Source organism: Epinephelus fuscoguttatus, linkage group LG19, assembly GCF_011397635.1.
Source record: "Epinephelus fuscoguttatus linkage group LG19, E.fuscoguttatus.final_Chr_v1".
In the NCBI taxonomy this organism is placed as follows: Eukaryota; Metazoa; Chordata; class Actinopteri; order Perciformes; family Serranidae; genus Epinephelus; species Epinephelus fuscoguttatus.
This window is the reverse complement of record NC_064770.1, coordinates 37813305-37819644: the sequence shown is the minus strand read 5'-3', so window position 1 is coordinate 37819644 and position 6340 is coordinate 37813305.

The following is a 6340-nucleotide window of genomic DNA, read 5'->3' as shown; positions in this document are numbered from 1 at the left end:
AACAGCAAAAATAAGGAAAACTACGATTAAGAATAAGAGACTGTATAAAAACTATTGTGGGGGGTGGGACTCTTAACTGAATCATATACTATAAAAAACAAAAACAAAATCCATCTCAGTGTTATCAATATTTATTCTCGACCCTCCCCTTGACCTAGAAAAATCATAATACCCTCCCTCTCAAAATAACAACATGGCATGCTCTATCAAAATCAGTCATGTGTCGCAGTGGCTCATTTCTACATTTATGACAACATCTTGATTTTTGGTCATCTGGGGTTTTGTTTGATTTTAAATTAAGTCTCAGCTTTTTATTGCTGAATTCAGACAAAAAATACAACTTTAAATCTTGTAAAGGCATGATGATAAGCTCAATGTGAATTTACTCAGCACCACTCCCCCTCCCGTTATCTCCCTAAAACGATAAATGAAAGGCTAATATCTTTTTCCACCAAAATAAGCATGGAAAAACCTGCTGAAAACAGGTGATAGACCTGTCCATTTTTCTTCTGGTGTGTCATGTTCGACGTCGCCAACAGGCTGGAATCAGGTTGGTAAACAGTAGATAGCAGCATGGAGGCCAGTTAAAATGTCACAGTGGTTACTTCTTTTTCATATCTATCTCAAACTTGGGGCTGACTCATTTGGATCGATGTTCGAGTGCTGCTGATGGAGACAGATTGTATTTTCTGGCGGCCTGTCTTTGCCAGCATTGCACTGGCAAAGGGGCTAAAATTAGCGTGTCCCCACAGGTGTTGTATTTCCATCACATCAGAGCCGGAGCTAATAAATACCTGTGACTCCTGCAGAGTCATTTGACATGGCAGTGAATGCCCATTATAACCATTCCTCTTATTTAAAATATCCAGCTGTTACCAGGTGTTGCCAATGGCAACCTACTTCAGCTAGTTTTAGGCAGCTTAGCATTGCACATCAAAACATGAATGTATGTGGGCATGCTTCACATTGTTAGCACGGTTAGATTCTTCTTACATTCTTCTTTGCTCAGTTTATTTTCCTGAATCCATGAACACTAGAATGTAATTCATTCAGATTTAGTGACATGGTTATAAAGACAGACAAAAAAAGTGCTGACTCCCTACAACTGAAGCAGTCCTCAAGTTCAAATATGTGATTATCGATTTATTTCCCTCTCATCTGTCCATTACTAGCTGTGTATGCTATCTTTTTTCCATCAAACAGACCACAGTTTGAGTGACATACATAGTATTTTCTCGTCCTCCTGCACCGCGTTTTGGGTATGCTTGTTTTGGTTACCTTGCTGGCAACAAAATAAAAGTGACCTCCAAGCTTTTCTGGGTATTTCTCACCCTGGGCAGCCCCTGGAGTACGATATGTGCTCCCACTTTGGGGCCTTTTTCTCAAATTCATGGCTCAGTGTCAGTAATGTGACGTATTTGCTTAAAATCTGGAGAACAAAAACAGCACTGATGTAATTAGAAAGCGAAGAATCTCCTCTTTTCAAGCAGTGCAAAACACTCAAAATGGATTTCAGAGTTAATGTGACAAAAAATGACATTTATGGAAAACATAACAAAGTCTCTAACTTTTAACTAAGAGCTGCTAAATAGCAACGAATGAGCTCTGTGGCTGCTGACAGATTTGAACACTACTATAATTTCCATTCAACTACTGCAAAAAAAAAAAAAAAAAAAATTTGGTCAGACGATGCTTTAGCTTGATGTCTCAAAATGAAAGCCATCTTTGTGATGTAACTACTTGACCTTGTCTCAAATGGTCAGTGTGTGTAAAAAAAAGTTCTCTAATATAAAAATCCTCCCCTCTCTCTGACCCCGTCTTCCTCTAATAATTTCCACACAGCCCCTAAGATGTAAAACAAACTGTTTACATCATACGGAGTGTATTTTGAGCAAAGATTTAAGAGGAGATTTGGCAAGTCAGGCAGTGCTTTGTCAGACGGAGTCTTTGTTTGTCCTCATGACTGAAAATTTACTGTAACTGAACAATGTTATCAGCACTATCGGTTATTAAAGATAACTCTGTGTGCTCTCAAATTACAACAGAAGCTGCTGTTTTATATGTGTAAACGCACCATCTATCTCGTTCAGGCACCAATGTACGCAGTCGCCGTCCAAATGACTTTAATTCATAACAGTTAGAAATCCCAGCGTGAGGAGTTTCGATGTCATAACACACACATAACACATCTGATTTGGTGTCAGGAGGGCAGACGGCTCGGATAGAAGGGGGTCGGGGCTATTGAATTATTCAATCTGAAAACAAAGGGTGTTTTGAGGAGGAGAGCACGGCCATAGCTGGTTATGTAAAGCATGCTGTGCAGTTGCATAATCTGTTCATAATCAGAGGGTAATACAGATATAGATGGCCCAGTTTCCACCTTGTTCATTCTAGCATGACAGTGGCACAGTGTCCTGAGTGCTCAGGTTCACCAGGGGCAGCCTTGGCAGAGGGTTTGATGTTGTTGAACTTCAGCCATGACAACAGAGCTTGACGGTCACGTCCCGTAAAAAGACAATGCTGCTTACTTTTTTTTTCTTTTTTTTTTTTTACTGCGTGAATATGGACAGATGTTGAGGCTGTTTCTGGCGTGAGTCATAATTTTTTTTGTTCGATAATCTCCCTGAAACCGTTCGCTGTGTCCGAGCACAGTATACATAGTACAGCCCCTCTGAGCCATGCCACACAGATTACATCCAAAGTAGACATGCAACATTAGAAACAATGTCTTTATATCTCCTCATGCTGCCCAGGCTCTTTGTGTGTATAATCCTTCAGTGTGCCACCCCCAAATCACACAGGACGCTCATGTTTCCCTTTTGTTTGTCTTCCTTTTGTGATCCTTGTTTTTGCAGCAGATACTGTTATGGAGGTAGGCTGTGGGGATGTCAACAAATACTGTTACATTATGTGGGTATGATGAACAGATACTGCAGTGTTTTTAGAAATCTGTGCATCTTATAACTTTGGATCTTGGCTCATAATCATCAGATTTTTCTATGTATAAAGTAGTTAATGCAGATTTGCCAAAATGTCACCAAATAGAGGAAGAAAAAACAGAAGAAAGAAAACAGGCGTTGGTAGTTTTCAGGTTCATGTTCAAACATTCAAGAAATTCATCCTCGATAACCTTTATTAGTTTTCACCAGCGCAGTGCAGCAGGTCTTGTTGTTACCCCATGATCCAATATTGCAGACTGGCACTTTGAGTTGACTGTAAATGGGAAAATGTGGAGCTAAAGTTAGGGGCTGTCTCAAAATCTCATCATAAAAAGTCTTAAAATCTTCTAGGATGAGGACTAAAGCTGCAATTACGCATCCTCAGCTGAACTTGCACAGGGGACGCTTGGATATGTTTAGCCCCGTTTCCACTGAACAGTTCAGTTCAGTTCAGTTCAGTTCGCATTATTTCTGTTTCCACTGTGAAAAGTTGTGGATGGTACCAACAGAAGCGTTCCTTAGCGTCCCCATGTTTGGTCCCCCCTCTGTTGGGGTACCTAGCACACAGATCTGGTACTAAAAGGTGGAGCTGTGAACACTGCAGTCTGATTGGTCAGTAGAGGACGCTCACTCTGCTCAGGGCTGAGTTGTGTCTGGTTTTGAGGCTCATGTAACCACTGTTCATACTGTGGAGAGTTTTATTAGTAAACTGTAACTATAAAATGAAAGGATGTTTTGCTGCCTCTCACAGCAGCTGGAGTCTGAGAAAAAATAACTTCATTCACTGGGCCGACTGCCGGCAACTTTTAAGGTGGAACGTTAACTTGTCGAGTTGACGAAGGAAACGCTAGGGTCTAGGTACCATGTCTGAAGGGTTACTGTTGGTTCCAGAGGTACTATACTGAAAGTGTTTGGCTTGCAGTAAGTACATTTGTTTATGTGTCTGTTCCAAACCCGCCTCCTGACAGGAGTTAAATCAGCTGGTAAACTTGCTTGTGTTGTTGAGATTTGGGAGTTATGTGCGTTTGCTCTGACGTTGTCGTTTGTTTGAAAGCATGTCTATTGATGACGAGCACTCCGTCTCTTAAATTGTGATAAAACTCTTGCATACTGACATTCTTACTTTGTGAATTTAATGACAAACTTCCCAATCTGGCTCTAGTTTTGTCCCCTAGGCAGTTTGAAAAGTTTTGACAATAGTAATACAGGATCAGTTTGAGACTGCATGGTTGTTCCTTTGTTTAAGAAAGTCTTTCTCTGTTAGCTGCTACATCCTGCTGCAATCATGGTCTTTACAAAAGAAGACGCATAAATTCTTCTACAAGGCAAAAGCCTTTAATTTCACAACATGAAGAGGGTCTTGTTGAGTCTCGTGCTTCTATGTCTTACTAAAGTCAGGTACTCTGAAATCTGTTGTTCAAAGTTTACAGCATCTCCTTTTCAAGTCTGCATTAAAAAGAGTAGAACATAGATGATAGAGGCATCATGATCCTGCAGGTAAGTCTGGCTCGATTGTGAAGCAATTCCTGAATTTCTTATGATAATACAGAAGGATTTACTTCTAAATATTAACATTCTGTTACAGTTAGGGAAGTTAGAGTCACTTCATTTTGCTTTCAGTAGCGTGATACTCATTAACCGGTACCTTAACAGTTTAGTTTTGAGGATAGACACAAAATAACGTGGTGATCCCTTGAATGAGCTATCCATTTAGAGGTTGTGAAATTTGGGTCCATGTCATTGGTTCGACAGCCCATTGGTTCGACATCCCATTAGTCCGACTGTCCGCGGTGCTGAACGGCTCGCGGTGGGTGTATGGTGCGCCGCGACCGGCTTGAGGCAGAGCAGGCTCACGGCTTATGTGTTTGTCACTTTCTTTTTCATTTTAACCCACACCATGATCTTTTCCTGACCCTAACCAAGTGGTTTTTGTGCCTAAACCTAACCAGACCTTAACCACAGGGCATCATGATGATTTCGGAACGGACTTCGGAACAATGGGTTTAATATGGTCGGAACAATGGGATGTCGGACCAATGGGCAGTTTCCGTGAAATTTTCTGTTACCTTTGCTGATAGACAGCCGGCTAGCTGCGCTAACATGCAGAAACGTGGTGCCCACTGTCCACCCTCTGGTAAGCTAAAGTTAGCCTTGGCTACTCTGACTGCGCACCACCAGCTTGGTAGCAGCGCCACTCATTTGGCAATTAAGGCTGGAAACACCAGTCTGTGGTGGTAGGACAGCGCTGAAAACATGTTGCCAACCCTCTAGTCTCCACCCAGGCCGCTCCAGTGAGTAAGCGGCTTTGTTTAGGGCCCCAAAACCCCTTTAGCATTGCTAACTATGTTAGCACTCCTAGCTGTGGTGACCATACATTGTATATGTACATTTCAGCTTCCCAAAAGTGAAGCTGAAATGTCTCAATTGCCCCCGGGTGGCTGGCTGCAGCATAGGTCATAACGCACAACCCCTCCTCATCAGAGAACGGGACATGGGACAAACTAAAAACTCAAAGTACACATCAAACATATTTTTCCCGGAGATGATTTCTGTCATTTAAGTTAGTTTTATCACGCTGCTGTTTATTCAAGTGTACGTTTTTCTAATAAGTTTGGTTTTAAGTAGTTATTTAATGCTATAAAACGGGGATTTTAACATGATTTACAATTGTATGAGGCAGCTGGTGGGCTCATATTCAGCAGTGCTACTTGCGATTGGTTGGAGAGGTGTATGGGCAGGACATTTGATACTGTGGAGACTCCGGCTCCAAATTACGTCACCAGAGTAAGATGGCAGCAGCCGCACCTGGGATATTTTAGCTTTGCTTCTGTACAGTGAGAGTAAGTGGAGATGCTTATTAATCAGCGCATGGTGCTGACATGGCTAACGGTGCTAACAGAGCTAACATAGTTAACAATGCTAAAGGGGTTTTGTAGCTCAAAATTAAGCCACATTCACCGTAGCAACCTGAGGGGAGATTGGAGGGTGGGCACAACGTTTTCACAGCAGAACTGTCCCACCGTCATGGTTTAGGTGCCGCTAGCTAACTCCCACCTGACCCTGGTGCAGTAAACTGAAGACAAAGTAACCCAAAGACAAACGTGTGTAACTGCTCAAAAATATTCTCAGTGGTTAACTGATTAATGGTTAACTGTTTCCTTCCCTGGCTACAACCATAGTCATGAAACATTAACAAAGATGTTGCAACATGGTGTCTAATTAATGCTCATGATGTGAAGGTTAGAAGCCAGTCAGAGGAAAAACTTTCCACAGTAGGGAACACTGTGTACTTTTCCTGACCTTGCATTTTTAAATCTTTAATAAGTCTTAACTTAATCCTGATACAGGAACCATGCCGGATGTATTTTCTAATGTTTACGTAACTTTCTATATGCTTTGAT